This window comes from Phascolarctos cinereus, unplaced genomic scaffold (assembly GCF_003287225.1).
Source record: "Phascolarctos cinereus isolate Bilbo 61053 unplaced genomic scaffold, phaCin_HiC Scaffold_2;HRSCAF=192, whole genome shotgun sequence".
Taxonomy (NCBI): domain Eukaryota; kingdom Metazoa; phylum Chordata; class Mammalia; order Diprotodontia; family Phascolarctidae; genus Phascolarctos; species Phascolarctos cinereus.
Window position 1 is genome coordinate 84749667 of NW_027555625.1, and position 20337 is coordinate 84770003.

At 36.6% G+C, this 20337-nt stretch overlaps 1 protein-coding gene and 1 non-coding gene across 8 annotated transcripts in view; both read right to left on the reverse strand.

The window, feature by feature from the left end:
• Nucleotides 1-20337, reverse strand: part of SLC8A1 (solute carrier family 8 member A1) — a 510067-nt gene that overhangs the window by 368869 nt on the left and 120861 nt on the right. The gene's annotated exons all lie outside the window — the stretch shown is intronic.
• LOC144456123 (U6 spliceosomal RNA) lies at nt 14826-14932 on the reverse strand. Its single transcript, XR_013485024.1, has one exon. It is a non-coding gene; the product is annotated as a U6 spliceosomal RNA (small nuclear RNA).

Sequence of the window (20337 nt, forward strand, 5' to 3'; positions counted from 1 at the left end):
TTCAGAAGTATTGAGGGGAATCCAGGATTGATGGTGAAAAGCATAAAAGAAACTCAACAAAATGGCCAGTCAGTTCTCTGCTGTGGTAATGAAAAGTCAAGATTCTCCAGAATCTTTGGAGAACTACTGTGGGACAATTCAAACTTAATCACCCACTTAAGATTTAGGCTAAAAATTAAGTCAAGTGACAAAGACAGAGATTATAGGGGATAAATAATTTAATGGTGCAGTAGATAGAGCACTGGGGTAAGAATCAGGAAGACTCATCTTCATGAGCTCAAATCAAATCTCAGATACCTAGTAGCTGTGTGACCCTGGGTAAGTCATTTAACTCTATTCACCTCAGTCTTTTCTCTGTGAAATGAAATGGGGAAGGAAACGGCAAACCACTCCAGTATTTCTGCCAAGAAAACCCCCAGAGGGGTTTTCCATGACTGAAAAACAACAACGAAAAAGAGCATTTAATAACTAACTTCTCCCTAGGTCGCACTTAGCAAGGGGACTGCGTCTAGCAGGCATGATTCCCTGCATTCCATCTAAACATCCAAGAACAGAGTTGGAACAGAAAAACAATGTGATCTGAAGTCATGCTGAGACAGAGCTTAGCCATTTATAAAGTCGAGCTTCCATCCAAGTGGGTAATAAACAGATACGTGAAAATGTTAAAAGCCACACATTTTCAGCCGGGTTCATTTTGCCTTAGTTTTATCTCTGGAACAAGGCATTCATGTTTAATGAGCATAGACCAGTCTCCATTGTCAGATGTTTAGTATGCAGGCCCTCCAACTGTCTTCTTCTTCTTTTTTTTTTTTGCTAATTGACATAAATGCAGTTTAACTAAAATGCTCTTGAGCTGTTGATAACCACAAACCACTGTTTTAGCTGGCTCCCTTGCCTCTTTTAAAAGTGTGTCGTGTAGGCCACAAAATCGATACAACCAAAATGATCACTCTTAGCCACTCCCATAACACTCACATAGAAAACTCAGAATCCTTTGGTCATTCAGGTAATCTGCATCTGGGAATAAACAAGGGACAAGTGGTACACAGACTAAATGATCACGTGACCCTTCCTAGGATCTGAGGAAAGACTGGTTCTTTTGAAACTCAAAACTCTCTAAGAAGCGTATCACACAATATACAATACAATGGTGTGTACCCCTTCCACCCTTCTTTGCTTTTGCTCTTTGAATCTCTCTCTCTCGCCCTCTCTCTGTGTCTGTCTGTGTGTCTCTGTCTCTGTCTCTGTCTCTCTCTTGAGAGATACATAAAATATTGAGTTCCTTACTATAGTCTTAGCAAGAGATCTAAAAATTCTCTGACTCAGATAAACATTAGCTCTGTGCAGATGCTATAAAAATGTATAGAGCGTAATTATAAATACATATCTGGGGAACAACCATGAAAAGCAGCATGGTACAATGGGCTGAGTCAAGAAAACGTGGGTTCCCATCTTACGTCTGACACACACAGTTGTGTAACCATGAGCAAAAAGTTGTGTAACCTCCCAGTGGCCCAAACAGCTTTCTAAGACTATAAAATTACAGGTGAGTTGCTGTTCTACACTGAATGGTAGTAGGAAGGCTGGAGTTTTCACACTGAGAGTGTCTTTAAAATTTATGGCGCTTGAAAACATTGCTACTTGTTTTCTGGAGGCAACTGGGGTTAAGTGATTTGCCCAGGGTCACAAAGCTAATAAGTGTCTGAGGCCAAATTTGAACTCAGGTCCTCCTAACTCCAGGACCAGTGCTTTATCCACTACACCACCTAGCTACCCCAAAACATTTGAAGCACCTATGTGATGGAGTGGATAGAGTGCTGGGCTTGAAGTCAGAAAGACCCGAATTCAAATCCATCCTCAGATACTAGCTACATAACCATAGGCAAGTCACTTAATTTCTTTCTGCCTCCATCTCCTCAGTTGAAAATGGAGATAATAATAGCACCTATCTCCCAGGTTATTGTGAGATAATATTTGTAAAGCACTTAGCCAGTGCCTGGCACACAGTAGGTACCATATTTATGTTCGCTTTTTTGCTTCCTTCCTTCCTTCCTTTCTTCCAGCCTTCCTATTACTGCTAGCATCACTACTCCTCATAATCATAATGCTATTGCTCTGTCCTTTGAATCCAAAGATAGTGCTATTGACTGGCAGCACGAATTCAGAACTGACAGAGATTCAAGCTTAGCATTTACAGAGGCTAATTATCAACTGAAAGAATTTAAAGACAAAAGAGACCCTAGGAAGAGATCTCTGGAATCTCTCTCCCACTTATGGCAAAAAGCAAGCCTTAATGCAAAATATTCTCAGACAGAAGAAGCAAATACTCTCCTTTGACTATGTGTAAATACCTTCTGCAGTGGTATCATCACTGGTTGTCCTCCTCAGAAAATCACTTGGTATGCAATCTCTACCCTGATCCCAATATATACCTATACCACATAATCAGAAATTTAGTTTTATGCAGATAAAAGACCAATATATTAGGTTGGATTGTTGTTGTCATTTTGGTAAATTCTATTAATGGACTCATTCTAAGTACATTAGAATTTATTTACAAAACCATTTTATATCATTACAGAATAGGGAAATTCAGCATGTCAGTAGTTATTATAAAAAAGTTACATTTCATCCTTCAGATATTTAAAAATACTTCTAATCAGTATTCAGTGTTTAATTATAGAGAACAATAATTCATAGTATTAGATGGTTAGTTATCCATAATGGAAAATTAGATTTAAAAATTCATAAATTGAAGGTAGGGGTCATACCTTGGATTCTTCTTTTTTTTTAAACAAGCTTTTTAAAATTTCTTTTTAGATTCTTCTTTTTTAAATACCTTCAATCTCTCAGTACATTTTAAAAGCAATTTAAAATTTGGTTATTCAGGTGAATATATGGTACATAGAGAGGGATGATGTTTATCAAGAAATTTATATCTGAAACTAAGAGAATGCCCATAAATTGGGGAATGACTGAACAAACTGTAGTCTATGAATGTAAGAGAATATTATAATGCCATAAGAAATTATAAAAGGGTCAGTTTCAATGAAATCTAGGAAGGTTTGTATGAACTAATGCAGAGCAGAGTGAGCAGCCCAAGGAGAAAAATTTATACAATAGAAACAACACTGTGCAAATAAACAAATTTGAAAAACACTTGCACATACCATATAGCAAATAATCTATGCAACTTTTGTATGTTTTTAATTTTCTCAGAGACTAGTAAGAATTTTTTTTTGGGAAAAATGTAATACTACTATGTGCTTACTATGTACTTCATGGATATGTTTCTGAAATAACTTTATTCTCATTCTATAATTTTGGAGGGTAGAAATGACTGATGATATAAAGTGCTGAAAAAATAATTCTCTTGATGCTGATGTTAGCTTTCTAGACATTCCAAAGGATTTATGTAAATCTTTTAGGCTCATTTGCTTATAAAAGTATTCATGTAAAAATCACTCTACATATGTGCCTCACCACATGACGTCACGAGCAGCATACGTTGCCTTGGCAAACTTTTATGATGAACCTCCTGCTTTTTCAACATTTGTATTTGACATGCTCTCTTTTGAGGTTGGCTGTTTGATTCAGGGAAGTGAATCAAACCAAGTTGTGTTCCAGTAATACAGACTGAATGGCACAAACCAAACTGAACCCAATGTACTTTTAGTTAAATCAATCACAGACTGTACCAAAGTTGCTTTTTGAAAAATCATCCTATGAAACAACTGAAACATAAATCAAACATATATACTCAAAACACTTTTAAACAAGGGGAAAAAAAATCAAAGTATCATCCAAACATAACCTAATTTTTTAATTCATTTGGCTTAAGTTTCTGATTCTATTTTTCTCAGAAATAAATGAAAAGTTTCATAAGATGGGCACTAGAATTAATGAAAGTTGAACTGAGGAAATGTTTTCTAACTTCGGATTTTCTACTAGAAAGGTGATACATATTTTACATATGCATTTCATAGAGAGACTAGAAAAGACTGTGTATGTATATGTATATATATACACATAGAGAGTCCAGATTTCATTCATATTTATGCATGTACATACACATGTGTAGATATATGTATATATAAGCATATATATGTATATATATCTAGACATGATATGCATTTAGGATATATAGCATGCATATGCAATGCACAAATATATGTGCATATATAGTATACTTATATGTTATTTTTAATTTTTATAGTAGACTATACATACAGAATGTGTGTACGTGTATATGTATATATGTACAGAAGGCATAGAGAATACCTATATTAACAATATGTAGCACATGAATGTAACTATATTACTTTATCACTCTATCTACCCACGTATCTGTATTTGTGTATCTAGCTAGCTAGCTAGCTATCTTTCTACTTATCTATGTATAGATCTGTGATATTATCAATGTAAGGAGCTACCTATGTGAAAACCTCTCTCCAGTGATACAATTCTGCAATGTGTCTACAACCAACAGTGTTAAACAATTGGGTGGAGTCAGGGAAATCAAGTGACTTACTATGGCCTAACAGCCAGTATGTGTCAAAAGCTGGATTTGAACTGAAAGCTTTCTGATTCTGGGGCCTATTCTTTCTTTATAGGCATACACATGTTTATCCACACCTATACAAGCATGTATTTCATTCCATCTGATTCTTTGGATGTATATGTATAAAATGCACCCCGCTGTTTTACTGCCTATGTGCCCATTTGGTCATTTTTGAAGTCTGCAGAGCTAGTTTCTTCTGATAGAAGATAGCAGATTAGAGAGATGATGAGAGGTAATACAGTATAGTAGAATAAACTTCGGAGTGAGAGGCCATGGATTCAAATCTTTAGTCTTCCACTTAATATCTTTGTAACAGTGAAAAAAGTCACTTCTGCTCTTTAGGCCTCAGCTTCTTCCGAGGTAAAGAGAGGGGATTGGATTAGCTGACTACTAAAGTCCTTCTCATTTTAAAAACTATGCTATGACTTCCACGTAAGGTACTTTTGAAGAAACAGGGATTTTTAAGCTACCCAATTGCAAACAAATAGTGTCACCTGAAATGTCCACTGTAAACCATCACCCAATCGAACAAGTCCAAATTCTTCATTTACAATACTTCTCTCCCTCCTGCCCCCATGGCAGACACGTACTTGTATTGAAAGGAAACAGAGTGAAGCCCTTCTTCTTGTTTGGATTGGGTTGGACAGCCCTATGTCTGTGATGAAAGAGAACCTGATGCAATGTCACAAGAGCTAGGTTGGAATCTATCTTCTACCAGCTATAATTTTCTCTCTCTGGACCTCAGATTCCTCATCCCTAAAATGAGGGTGTTGAACTGGATGATTTATATATTGTATTCTAGCTCTAAACCTCTATGATTTACCAAGGGTAAAAGCATTTTAGTTGATGGTTTTACAGTCTTTTTAATTTTTTTTAATTTTTTGGCATCTTCAAGGTTTATGTATTAATGTATGCTAGTATTCCATTCAGAAACAAGTCTGACTGGCTCACAGACATCTAGTTCTTTACCTCCCTTTACAATTTTCAAATGTCACTTCTTGGCACTATGGAGTATTTGCTCTCATAAATGAGAACAGGATCCTCTGAACTTCCCATCAGGAATTTCTCATCTTCTTCCTATTGTTGAATCCAAACAGCTACAGGAAGGCGAATCTTCTCCTAAAGCCTTCTGTGGCTGGGCTATGTTTTCTTCCCATGTCACTTCCATATGCATACACTCATGCAAGTGAGGACATCCATTGAACTGCCAGATGCATTAGGCTCACTTCCAGCTAGATCTTTATCTTGTTCATTTACATTAGTTTTAACCATCTTGACCTGAATATTTTAGAGCATTTACTCCAAAAGAGCCATCTTTAAAAAACTGGAAGATAAATATTGAAGATGTTCCTGTAAAAAAAAAATCAAACTGATTTGAAGGTAACCTTATTTTAACTAAGTTTTCTTTTTCCTTCTCCAGCAGGAAGCTGTCAGGTGAGACAATAAAGGTACCACTGCTCCTTTGTGATTATGTATTATCTCCTGGCTAGAGACATGTTAGGGAGTTGTTTCTAAACAGATTATTGATAAGCACAGGTACTTTATTAAAGCATTTTTGAAAGCCCCCTTGTTTTCTTTTCATGTTCAAAATATATGTATTATTACCACTATATGTTTTCCCTTCCCTCACTAAATACTAGAAAACAAAGAAAAACACTTTATTAAAAACATTATTTTCCAAACATAGATTTAGGTTTGGAAGAGACCCTAGAGGCTGTCTAGTCAAAACTCCTTCTTTTATAGAAGAGGAAATTAAGGCCCTGAGAGCTCAAGTGATTTTTCCAGAATCAACCAGGTGATGGACCCGTGGTGGATCTAGGATTTCTAAATCCTCTTATTCTAAAGCCAGTACTCTTTCCTGGACTTCCTGGCTCCAACACCAACTCGTTATGTACCTCATGTGCAAGACAGAAAGTAGAGGCTAGTATGACAAGAGGAGGTTGTATAGTAGAGAGAGCTGGACTTCAAATCAGGAGACCAAGGTGTGAGGCCTTGTTCTTTCATTTGTCTATTAGCTACATAATCCTAGATAAGTTACTTAACCTCTTGAGCCTCACTTTCCTACCAATGGAAAATGGAAATAATAACAGCTACCTCACAAAACTGTTGGCAGGACCAAATGAAATGATGTAGACCTGAGATATTTTTAGTTAAGTCTTTTGTAACTTATTTAAACCATAAAAATATACAATATTATTATTACAGATATTCAGTTACTGAAATATACATGGGAAATATACCTGAGAAATATTAACATCCATTCACTTGACAAAGAAGCACACTGAAGTAAAACTACCTTCTAGAGATTTATTTGCTTTTTTTCCTCACGTTTATTAAGATAATACAATTCTTCAGAATCAAAAGTAAACTAGAGCTTAGAGCTCTGCCTTCTGGCACACCGTAGAGCATGGTTTAATCATATGACTGAGACACCAGGAATTTTACACCATCCAAAATAGCTGCTACTGTAAATCCTATTGGATTTATGGAGGTATTATATCTTTCAGGAGATTTAGTTTTGTTTTTGTTTTTTTTTTTCCTCATTCTCTGGAGTTTTTTCTTCATAGGAACCTAAAGCAGTCATTTAAGGAAAGATATTGAGGGCAGAATGAACCATAAGCCAAAGGATCGGAGAACTGGAGTTAAGTGGGTTGTCACAAGTCATGTACTATAATCAGTCCTTCCTAGCAATTTCTTCTTTAATCTCTTTGAAATGCAGCCTTCCAGATTCCATTTGAAGACTTCAGTGATGAGGAACTAAGTAAGTCCCCAGGCACCTCATTCAGCTTTGGGGCAACTGTAATCTCATATTGAGCAGAAATTTGCCTCTGCAACTTCCAACCCTTGGTCTTACTTCTGGCCTTTGGAGCCGAGCAGAACAAACCTAATCCCTCTTCCACGTGGCAGTCCTTGAAATATTTTGGGACAGCTTTGGGTCATCCCTAAATCTTCTCTTATTGAGCCTGAGCACATGGTGGCCAAAGTGATATTCCCAAAGCACAGGTCCAATTCCTCTTCTCTGTACATTCCAGTGATTCCCTATGCCTTCCAGGATCAGATACAAAATCCTCTGGAAGGCATTCAAAACCTTAACAACTTACTTCCAACATAGTTTTAGTTCACCCAATCTCACCCTGTTGTTCCTCTTGCCTAACATTCTATCTCCCATCTCTGTGCATTTCTATTTATGCGTAGAATATGCTTCCTCATCACCTCTACCTCTTAAAAATTCTTAGTTTTCTTCAAAATTCAGATCAAATGTCATTGAGTCATTTCAGCAGCGTCCAACTCTTTGTGACCCCAATTGGGGTTTTCTTGGAAGAGATACTTGACTGGTTTGCCATCGCCTTCTCCAGCTCATTTTATAGATGAAGAAACTGAGGCAAACAGCATTAAGTGACTTGCCCAGCTAGTAATTGTCTTGGGCCACATATTTTTTAAAGAGGCAATTGGGATTAAATGACTTGTCCAAGGTCACAGAGCTAGTATGCTCAAATCTGAGGCCAGATTTGAACTCACGTCTTCCTGACTCTAGGCCAGGTGCTCTGTCCACTCTGCCATTTAGCTGCCCAGATCAAATACTATCTCCTAAAGAAGATTTTTTTCTTATTCCTTCAATCACCTCTCCCCACAAAATTACGCTGGATGTATGGTTTTTATGCTGATGTATGAATGTTTTGTTTGTTTTTTTTCCCCACTCAGAAAACTATAAACAACTTGAGGGAAGGGACTCTTTAATATTTGGAGGGGTTTTTTGTCTCTAGTACTTAACACTGTACCTAGAATATAAATGGTGTTTAATAAATGCTTGCTGACTGATTAAACATCTCTGTTACGATCAACTGATCATCATATGTCATAGTCACTGATCATTCAACTATCCCAGTCATCCCACTATGGACAGTTCCAGTTTTAACTACATTCTTCCTAAAATACGCTTTGCAGAATTGAATATAATCCTTTAGGTGTGGTCTGACCGGGGCAAAGAACAGAGGTTCTGTCGTCTCCCTCGCTCTGTACATTCTTTCTCACTTAGCACACCCTAAATCTGCATTACTCTTTTTAGATTTCATATCATCCTACTGCCTTCATATTGAGTTTATAACCTGCTAAAACCCCTATGTCTTTTTCAAACAAACCCATTATTTTACCACCTGGAGTTCCTGCAGTTCTTGTTCAAAGAGGCAGCATAGCACAGTGCCTAGAGATCCAGCTACAAAGCCAGGAGAACTTGAATTCTAGTCCTGCCTCCAACACATACTGACTGTACGCCTCCCTCTATGCAAGACATTATAACCTCTCAGTGCTTTAGGCCAGTAGTGTCAAACTCAAATAGGAAGAGAAGCTGCATATTGATTTAGAAAACCACAAATTAACATTATGTTGTATTTTTATTTTGTTAAGTTTGAGCTATAGGTAGCATTTTTGCAGAACACTTGACACCTCTGCTCTAAGCAACTCTCTAAAAGTTAGAGAAAGAAGGTATTTACCTGCATTGGTAGAGGGAATTTCCTCACTGGGGAGTTCCCTGTACCAATGACATCACAGGTGCAATTCTTGTGCCAAGAGATAAGGTTAGAAATCAAGTGAATGACTTTAAATTTATTTCTATTGAATTTCATCACATTATATTCCACCAATCCTTCTAACTTATTGAGAAAATTTAAGATCCTGTCTATGTGTTAGCCATCTCTCTGAGCATTCTGTCACCTACAGAACTGATTAGATATGACATCTATCTATCCACATGAATCCTAGATTTAAAAAAAAAAGTTGTTGAACAACAAAATCCCAAGGAATGATCTTTGTGGCATTCCACTAGAGACCTCCCTTTATAATTCTTCTTTGGATTAGTCAAAAAATTGTGAATCAATTTTATAATACTATATTTTAGTCCATATATCTCAATCTCATCCTTAAGCATAAGATAAGAGACTATTAAATGCCTTGCACAAATTAAGATATCCCACGTTTATGCCATGTCCCAAATCCTTTAATCTAATAAGCCTATCAATAAATGAAAGGAGGTTAGTCATAAGAGGTTAGTTTGAAAGGATCTTGAAGACAGTGAGTTCAAATTCTTCATTTTATAGATGAGGGAATTTTAGTGAAAATATGTGGTACACCTTACTCAAGACCACACATTGAGTTATTATCAGACCTCATACTGAAATGCCAGCTTCCTAATTGCCAGACCATTGCGTTCCTTCCAGCGTTCCAAGCTGCCTCTGTCAAAAACCTGCAAAAGATTCGACTCCTATATTTTGGGAATCTAACCTTGTGTACTGCAACCCCCCCATCACTGCAAGTTCTTATGTGTCCCTAGCCTGAAATATTTCTCCTACATTTGAAGGTCATTCCCCATCATTCTTTCCTAAAATAATTGATTTAATTTCTCAGCCGGTGGCTTTATCAATAAAGAACAAATTCATATACTTGAAAATTACCAATATGTTGCTTTTATGTTATAAACCCATGAATTAAAGTAGAAGGGCCCTCAAAAAGTAATGCATTCTAATCCTGAGCCTGTCAAGAGAAGTACAGTGAAATGTGTATACCTTCTATGTTGGAAGGGTGGTAACAGGGACAGTTCATCTGTGGCAACGGTTGGTATGAAAGGAAAGTATTTCTGGCAGCAGTGGTCTCAGAAACTGGTGAAAGTGATATACTGAGTATTGAGTAATACCATTAAAGACAGAGGGAAGGGTTGAAACAGAGGCTGGGGGTGGTGGCAATTACCCTCCAGGGTAGTATTCTCATAGCCAGCACCTATAGGTTAGTTATTTAAATATCCAATCATGCACTGATTGAACTTTTATGTATATTTCTATATTAATGAGAAAACTAGCTATTACACTAAAAATAGCTAGACACATGCTATTTTGAAGGAGTGAATCAGCATATCAAATAGGAGCAAGAGAAATATATTGGTAGATCAATATCAATATTGACCTGATTTTCTTAGTCACTGATCTGAAGACCAGGAGTCCAAATGACTAACTTTTCTTTGCTCTAACCTTTAACCCTATTTAATCATCTTAACTCTCCAGTTTTAAGTTTTACCCAGTTTTAACATCCAGATGGACAAAAATCTCAAAATCTCAAAAGGTATTGAGCCTTCCTTTCCTTCTGATTGGCAGTGAAAATGACTGATAAATAGATGTCACTTCCCCTGGCATGGCTCTGGATAGCTTAGTGAGAAATGAAAACCACCTGTCAGGAAGGATGTAAAGCAGATACTTTCTCAAGGGTAGAAGCCTGAAGTATAAAATCTCAAACCTCCATTTAAATGCCTCAAATCTTTGAACATTCTAACAGGGCTTTGGTTAATTTCTCAAATAAACATTCAAGATGAAGAACTTTATTTTGCAACACACCATTGCAGGGATACTGAGAATAAAGTTTAGAATACAGCATTTGCAAGATCAAAAGAAATATTGTGGAACTACAAATGTTATTCCTTTGCCCAGCTCTTTTAGCTCATGTTTCAATTTATTAAAACAACCAGTCCTAACATTTGAGGATGGGGTAATATGGTATTTCATTGACATTTTTAATTTAGAACCATTTTCATCTTGCCCAGTCCTCACCAGGCATATACAACTATAAGGAGATGCTTCTGGTATAGAAATTCACACATATATGTATATTTTATGTGTATATATATATATATATATATATATATATATATATATATATGTATATATATGTATATATATATATACATACATACATATATATACATACACATATATATATAGTGTGTGTGTATATATATAATATATATTATATATAGAGCTAAACAATAATATTATTATAATTTTATATATTTAACCATCAAGATATTAAAGGGTACAGGAAAATATGAAATGGATTCTTCGAATTCTTTAGTTTGCCAAATTTCAGCTTGTGTATTCTCAGACAATATAATCTTGCAAGAAGGCAGGCAGAATAAAGAGAGAAGCTTATCAAAATTCAGTGGTTTTGTTTGTAGATTGGATTCTCTTACTGGGCTAAAAAAAACATTAAACACAAACTGGGATAAATTCCTAAAAAGCATCACCAAAATATTCATTAAAATTCAGGATAAACATAATTCTAGTCTGACAGCCTTGAGTCCCAATTCTAGAGATGACAAAAGCTGGAAGATGTGTACAATTTTCCTTCAGTTCAATTCAATTCAACAAGTGCCAATTAAATACCTACTGTAAGCAAGCATATACAAAGAGAAAAACAAAATTGCTCCTTCATTTTTCTGGTTTCAGTGGGTATAGGGGAGGGGATAGGGTCATACATTTGTTTTCTCAGCAGTATAATCCCAGTGTGTGTGTGTGTGTGTGTGTGTGTGTGTGTGTGTGTGTGTGTGTGTGTGTTTATCTATCTATCCATACATATGAAGAGACAGAGACAGAGACACAGAGAGAGAGAGAGAGAGAGAGAGAGAGAGAGAGAGAGCGCAGAGAGAGAGAGAGAGAGAGAGAGAGAGAGAGAGAGAGAGAGAGAGAGAGAGAGAGATGAATGGACGGTGTATATCTATACCTCATGAAAAGAAAGAAACCATTGTAAACAAAGTACAACCCTATCGTGGATATATTTATTGAACATTGACAAGGGAAGATATATGGAAACATACACCAGCCCAATTAGAGACAAAATTCCTGGAAAGCCGGCAGTAGTGCTCATCTATAAAGGATGTCTCAGGCATTGACAACCATGTCATTGCAGACTTCTCCTTGTAGTCCATCAGAGGTGTCTGAATATGTCTTTGAACTTATTTTCACTATTCCCCAAACAAGTATTATTTTTTTTTAAATTTTTAGGCAATTGGGGTTGAGTGACTTACTGAGGGTCACACAGCTAGTAAGTGTCAAGTGTTTGGTCTGAGGCCGGATTTGAACTCAGGTCTTTCTGACTTCAGGGCCCATGCTCTATACACTGCGCTACCTAGCTGCCCCTCCCCAAACACATATTAAAACACCCGAGTATTTATTTTTTTTTAAATCAAGCCTATTGAATGTGTCTTGGTATCCAGCATCAAAGTGATGTGGTAGGGGCAGAATTATTACATCCACAGAACTAGTGTAAGTGGGAATATTTTGTATTCATTCATATTACTCTGAGCAGTTGTACTGGCCTATTTCAGATCACACTTGCTAGAAGCCCTGACAACACAACAGGATTTTCAGAGCAGGAAGGAGACATTGAAAATTACACAGTATTATTTCAACATGTTATGTAAATGATTCCATTCTAGAAAAACACATGGCCATATCTAAGAAGAGCAAAGTGTTCCTAATTCATTTGGATTCCTAATCGACTGCCCATAGGGCCTATTCATCAGAGATGTAGTGGTTAGCGAGTACTATTATAAATTTAAGACTCTAGTTGTTTTGTATGTGTACAATTGTTTATTTGTTTTTTGCAACTGATGTAAAACTTTGTGCCAAAGATTATTTTTTAAGTTTTAATTTTATTTTTAATGTTATCTTCAGGTCTCCTATATTGGTATATAAACAAGAAATGAATTACTCAGAGTAGACACTCTGAAAGATATTTGTGGTTTTGCTTTGATTTGTGATTTCCTTTGTGCAGAAACAAAAGAAAAGGATATGTTATAAATGCAGACAGGCTGCTTGGTTCCCTTGTAAGAGAATTTTGATTTTATAGTTTTTTTTTAATCTCTTTTCTACAAGACATATATAGCACCTATTGCCATGGCAACAACTGGCTTAGCACAACACGGTAGTGTTGGGTGTGTGTGTTTTTCTTCTTAATCCATTTTCAAAAACTAGACCTCATTCCTGCCAAGTACAGAAATACTGATAACACCATTATATGTTGGGATGTTGAGGGTTACTGGAGGTTGTTTTTTAACCAGTTTTTAGGATCCCCTGACTCAGGCCCAGAAAATGACTTGGTCAAAGAAGATGGACACATGTGACAAAGATGTGGGGTCTATTCAAATGGACAAACTCCAGAGTCGTACACGACAAAACCCTGAATTGGCCTGGAAGACACGGCTCTCTCTTTGGACACAATCACTCACTCTCTTCTCTCTCTCTAGCTTCTACATAGAAGGACCCTCATTTCCAGAAGTTGCGTATTTTGCCTATCTAGAGATGGTCCTTTCAGATCCAGAAGGTTTTCAGGGTCAAAGGCAGTACAGGATGAGAGGTCTGTCAGAAGAACAAGTTCCTTACAACTCTTGCTGAAGCACTGGGTCCAGCTAAAGCCTTCCCCAATTGACTATAGCCTACCCAGGGGCAGCCAGGTGGTGCAGTGGATAGAGCACTGGGCTTAGAGTCAGGAAGGTCTGAGTTCAAATTCAGCCTCAGACACTTACCAGCTGTGTGATCCTGGGCAAGTTTCTTAACTCTTTTTTGCCTCAGTTCTTTATCAGTAAAATGGGGACATACTGGAAAAGGAAAATTACATACTCCAATTTGGTCACATAGAGTTGGACGTGACTGAATGACGACAGCAACCCTACCCAAATGGCCTCCAGATTCTGTTTAATTCTGGATCATATACTATCATGTTTGCCTTAACCTATGACCTCTTCAATGTCTTACATATCTATCCTGCCCTGGCTGGACAAATGGGACAGATCATCAGATCAAAAGCAAGGAAAGATTCCACAGCTCTTAACTTTTAGCTGATGTTCACATCTGGAAGTGACCTTCGTTGTCTTCTTATCCAACCCCTTCATTTTGCAGATTAGGAACCCAAAGACAAGAGAGGTCCAGTGATTTGTCCAATGTCACACAGAAATATCAGAGCGAGGACTCAAACCCAGGTCTTCTGAACCCCAGTACAAGTTCCATCTATTATACCTTACTACTAGACTTCTTCAAAAAGAATTTCAAAAACAAAAAGAACTACAATTTTTGTATTTGCATGAATTCATTAACATATTATCAAATGATTAGTTCTGTGACCTTGGGCAGATCAGGTCAACTCTCTGGGCCTCTGTTTTTTCATCTGTAAAATAAAGGGTTTGAACAAGATGACTTCTCAGGCCTGTCAACCTATAAGCCTATAATCCTTTGATGATAAATCAAAATGGACAGGAAAGAAAAGATAAGGGAATGGGAGTTAAATCTTGGCTTAATTAAAAGGCTTTGGACATTGGGAACATTACTTACTGGCTGTATGAGGTATCAACAGATTTAAAATAATCTATTCTGAGTGACAATGGGTAGGTTTGCAGCTCAGTGATTTTTTTTTGTCATGAAGAACATGGGAAGTGAATATAGATATTAAAGAAGACCATGGATTCTTCACAAATTTGTGTGTCATCTTTGCGCAGAGGCCATGCCAGTCTTCTCTGTATCATTCCAATTTTACTATATGTGCTGCCAAAGCAAGCACTAAACCATGGATTCTTAACTTTTCTTTGTGCCTTAGATCCTTTTGGCAGTCTACTGAAGCCTTTGGACACTCAAAATAATGTCTTTAAAATTCATAAAATAAAATATAAAGGACTACAAAAAAACTACTTAAATTGAAAATTATCAAAAGTAATCAAGACATTGAAAAATAAAATAATTCACTACCCCCAAGTTAAGGATCCCTAAAGTAGACCACTACAATTTTAAAAAATTGTTTCATAAATTCTATGTATTTCCTATAATTTTTGGCTACTACCAAATTATTGGAATATATTTCTATACAGAGCATGGCAGCATGAAAGGGGCCAATTGAAATGAGTGATTTATTTTTTCTCTAGACCTTTCATTTCATTATTAAACAGAATTCCCACTGAACCAACTCTTTCTTTCAATGAAGATTGGCAACTGTTCTGTAACACAGAGTCTTAGAGAACTGCCTAGGCCACTGAGAGGTTAAACGTCCTGGACAGTGTCACAAAGCCAGTATGGGTCAGAGGCAAAACTGGACCCAGCTCCCCCTGACTCCACAGCCAGCTCTCTATGTGATATTACTAAGTGTTCTCCTTCACCTCTTCCCCACTGGGCTGTGTGTGTGTGTGTGTATGTGTGTGTGTTCTTATGTGTATGTGACAGTATGCATTTGTGTGTGTGTGTGTGTGTGCTTGTGTGTGTATATCCCAGTAAATATGATATGCCTCCCTTAAAAGAACAGCAACATTTCTGAATGTTTTAAAATCAACTGACTGATCCTTAAGAGGAAAATGTGGGGAAAAACGTAATTGGTAGCAAGCAAACATTTAACTACATTAAAACAGGTCTTGGTTTTTGCCAGGCCTATCTGCAGACAGCAGATACAGTGATCTGTTTACATTAAAACAACTTTAACTCCCCTATTTCTCTGAGAAAGACAGGTTGTTTCTGTAGTTACCTTTCAAGATTACATTAATCCAGAAGTCCTCCAAGAAAAGTATAAACTGAAATCAGATGCATTAGTGTATGAATTGTGTGTATACATAGTATGTATGTGAGTGTATGTGTGTGTGTGTGTATATATATGTGCACATACACATACACCATATTCACATTTTGCTTTTCACAATAGAAAAAGAACATTACTGCCTCTCTTCTAAAAGACTAATAACTTGAAGTCAAAGGAGAAAAGAGGAAGGTACCACTAGAAAGCCAAAGACAATCCCTCAAGGCAATGATGTCACAAAGGCAGGCTGTATTCAAAGGGAAAACATAATCCACCATCTCATCAATTATTTATGACAACTGGAAAAACTGATTGACAATGAAATATATGATAATAAGGCCCTACTTAATTCATTATAAATTTCTGTTAAAAAGAATGTTTCAGATGAAATCAAATTACAGGTGTAAAAGTGTTCTCATTTCTGAGATAGATTCAGTTTCAGGCAGAGAAAGGAAAGAAAGAAAGAAAGAAAGAAAGAAAGAAAGAAAGAAAGAAAGAAAGAAAGAAAGAAAGAAAGAAAGAAAGAAAGAAAGAAAGAAAGAAAGAAAGAAAGAAAGAAAGAAAGAAAGAAAGAAAGAAAGAAAGAAGGAGAAAGAAGAAGAAAGAAGAAAAGAAGAAGAAAGAAGAAAGAAAGAAGAAGAAAGAAGAAAGAGAGAGAGAGAAAGAAAGAAAGAAAGAGAGAGAGAGAGAGAGAGAGAGAGAGGAGAAAGAAAGAAAGAAAGAAAGAAAGAAAGAAAGAGAGAAAGAAAGAAAGAGAGAAAGAGAGAAAGAAAGAAAGAGAGACAGAAAGAAAGAAAGAAAGAAAAAAAGAGAGAAAGAAAGAAAGAAAGAGAGAAAGAAAGAGAGAAAGAGAGAAAGAAAGAGAGAAAGAGAGAAAGAGAGAAAGAAAGAGAGAGAGAAAGAAAGAGAGAAAGAGAGAAGAGAGAAAGAAAGAGAGAAGAGAGAAAGAAAAAGAAAGAAAAGAAAAGAAAGAAAGAAAGAAAGAAAGAAAGAAGAAAGAAAGAAAGGAAAGGAAGAAAGGAAGAAAGGAAGGAAGGAAGGAAGAAAGGAAGGAAGGAAGGAAGGAAGGAAGGAAGAAAGAAAGAAAGAAGGAAAGAAAGAAAGAAAGAAAGAAAGAAAGAAAGAAAGAAAGAAAGAAAGAAAGGAAGGAAGGAAGGAAGGAAGGGTAGAAAGAAAGGAAAATGTGGGAGGGGAGGGAGGAAAGAAAGAAGGAAGGAAAGAAGGAAGGGAAAGAGGGAGGGAGGAAGAGAAAAGGAAGGAAGGAAAGAAAATATCAGATAGAGTAGTAATAAGAACAACAACTAACAATTATGTAGCACTTATTTATGTACCAGGCAGTATGCTAAGTATTTACAATTATTATCTCATTTGATCCTCATGACAATCCTGGGAAGTAGGGATTATTATTATCCCCATTTTACAGATGAAGCAACTGAGGCAAACAGTGGTTAAGTGAATTGCCCAGAGTCAAGACAGCTAGTAAGTGTCTGAATACCCAAAGAAAATAAAGACATCATTGCTTGTATGTAGTGAACAACTTTCCTAGCTCAGAGATGGGAGAGACCTTAGAAGGCATGTTATAGGAAGAACACTTATATCTGCAGTCAGAAGATGCAGGATTTCATCCTGACTTTAGCATCTTCAATAGTTTTTCATTGAATCATTCAACAAATGTTTATGAAGTTCACTATGTACACAGAATATTACATTAAGTACTTAGGGAGATAGAAAATTTAGTTAAGACAAGCTTCCTTCACTCTTTTAATTAATGAAGAGATAAAACACAAATACAATGTTATATCATATAATATTGAATTCTTAGGGCATTAGAGAACTGAGAAACAAATTACAGTACAAGTCTGGGTGAAAAGGGCATTTCCACCAAGGGAGTTTTCGAGCTGAAAGGAAGCTTGAATCTGAGGCTTAGGCTACCTGACTTGCCAAAGGTCTCACAGGTCCTAAGTGTCACAGGCAGAATTTGAACCTAGGTTCTGTGATTCCAAAACGGAGTGGTCTTTCCACTGTGCAATGCCAGTCTCATAGAGAAGGTCGCTTTTGTTGAGGAGTCAGAATTTAACAGGCAAATTTAAGGCGGGCTGGAAATTCAAGCAAAGGAATCAGCAAGGCACAGAGGTGAAAAAGCATAATATTCTAGGGGGAGAGGGTAGATGAGAATATAGGAGCAATGTGTAAGAATAATATTAGTTAAGCACAGAAAGTTAGAATTGCACCAGACTGCAGAGAGTATTGGATGACAGGCTTCGAAATGTATTCAATAAGCAATAGGGATAGGGTAGCTAGGTGGTGCAGTGGATAGAGTACAAGCTCTGGAGTCAGAAGGACCTGATTTAAAATCTGGCCTCAGATACTTACTAGCTGTGTGACCCGGGGGAGGTCACTTAACCCTAACTGTATTTAAAAAAATAAATAATAAGGGTGCAATGGAGATTTTTGAGCATAGAAAGGACATGGCCAGATTTATGAACAAAAAAGATAATTCTGTCAGGAGAGATTGGAGAGGATAGAAAGTAGGGGCAAGAAAGTTATTCTAATAGCTAAATGGCATGGTGAATGGAAAAAAAAAACTGGACTGGAGTCAAGAAGAAGTGAGCACTATTTCTGCCTCAAACTTATTGATTGTATATCTTTGGGAAGTCACTTTTGATCTTTCTGAGTCTCAGTTTCTTCATCTGTAAAATGGAGATGATAATAGTATCTACTTTATAGGGTTGTTGTGAGGAATAAAAATGAGGTCACATATAAATAACTTTACAAGACCTGAACAGCTGAAAAAAATGTTATCATGATAGTATTATTAGTATAGACAGGTGGAAATAGGGGCCTGTAATAAGATAATGGCAATTGGAATAAGGAGGAAGACAACTATGCAAGAGGTTTCTTAGAAGTAGAATCAAGTAGACTTTGCCAATGTTGTAAGAGCTCATAAGGAAGATTCCAAAACATAACTAAAGTTCTGAAAATGGCACACTGGGTGAATGATGGTACCCAAAGAGAAACAGTACAGTTAGGAGGGAGAAGAGGCTTGGTGGAAGGGAAGCAGATGATAAATTTACTAGCTTTCCAATTTTGGCTGAAACACTTAACCTTACCGAGTCACAATTTCTTCATTTGTAAAATGGAAATAGAAATACTTATACTACCTACTTCAAAAGGGATTTTTAGAAGAATCAAAGAAGTGTGTGTGTGTATGTAGGTATTGGTAGTCTAAAATAGCTTCTGATTTCCAAGTTGCAATGGGAGAAATCTATTTCTTTTAGAAAAGTAACTTCTCATAATACTTTCTAAAACTATAAATTGCAGAACCAATACCCATCTCCACTTGTAGAGGAAAATTTCCTCACCAGGGATTACTTCTATTAATGAAATCATAGAACTAGTTAAAAAATAGAGAAAGAAAGAAAAGAAAAAAATACTTTCAAAATTTGACTGGGATCTTTTATTTTCATTATTCTTATCATGTATTCCAGCACAGTGTGATTTAAAGAGAGTTATATTTGTGACTATGTAGCTAATCAGTTACAATAATTGGTTAGAGGACTGAGTCAATGATACCTACCAATATTCAATCTCTTTATGGGCTAGTTGGCTTTGCTCATTCCATAGCCACAGGGTGCTGTGCTACTTATTAGACAAACTGACTGATGGAGTACTTTTTATTATTCTCAGTGGGAACAAGGTAAGATGTTTTACACAGTGTGGCACAAATCCTTCCCATCCACTATAAAAGCATCTACAGGTCCTACTCATGAAGTGTCTGGATCATCATCTTGGTGTACAGGTAGCATTTTATATTACTATGTCACAGCCTATTTATTGACCTAGATAACTTTGGAGGGGAATCTAGCACTATTCACAAGATTTCTCCTTTTACCTATGCTATCATCCAGGAAGAATGTATACAACCCTTCACAACGAGACGAGATCTCCTTAGTAGTAAGTTCAACTTGAGACTCAATAGATCTAGAGAGGATAGAGTACCTCATATGTAATCACATGTTAAAGGAAATATTCTTCTAGCCTCATCTAACCCCTGGGACTCCAAAAGCATTTGCAGGCATTTCAGTAACTAGCTACATGACCTAGAGGTGCTCTTTAAGAAAGTGGGACACAGTGCATGCTAAATCTAGACCTGACACTAATTCATTATGGTCGGCTAGTTGCTGCCTTATGGTGAATGGCCCAGGGGAACCCTGAACTCCTTACAGATGAAGAATCTAAGCCAATGAATTGCTGGATTCCCAGTGAAATAACAGACTAAGGAAATGCCCTCTGTGGATCTGATACTCTTTCCAGCTTAGCAAAATCACATTTTAAGAGCAATCTTTCTCGAATATAAATGCAGCCCCATCCAATCTTGAGGTAGATGTCACTTTCAAAAAAGTGATGTT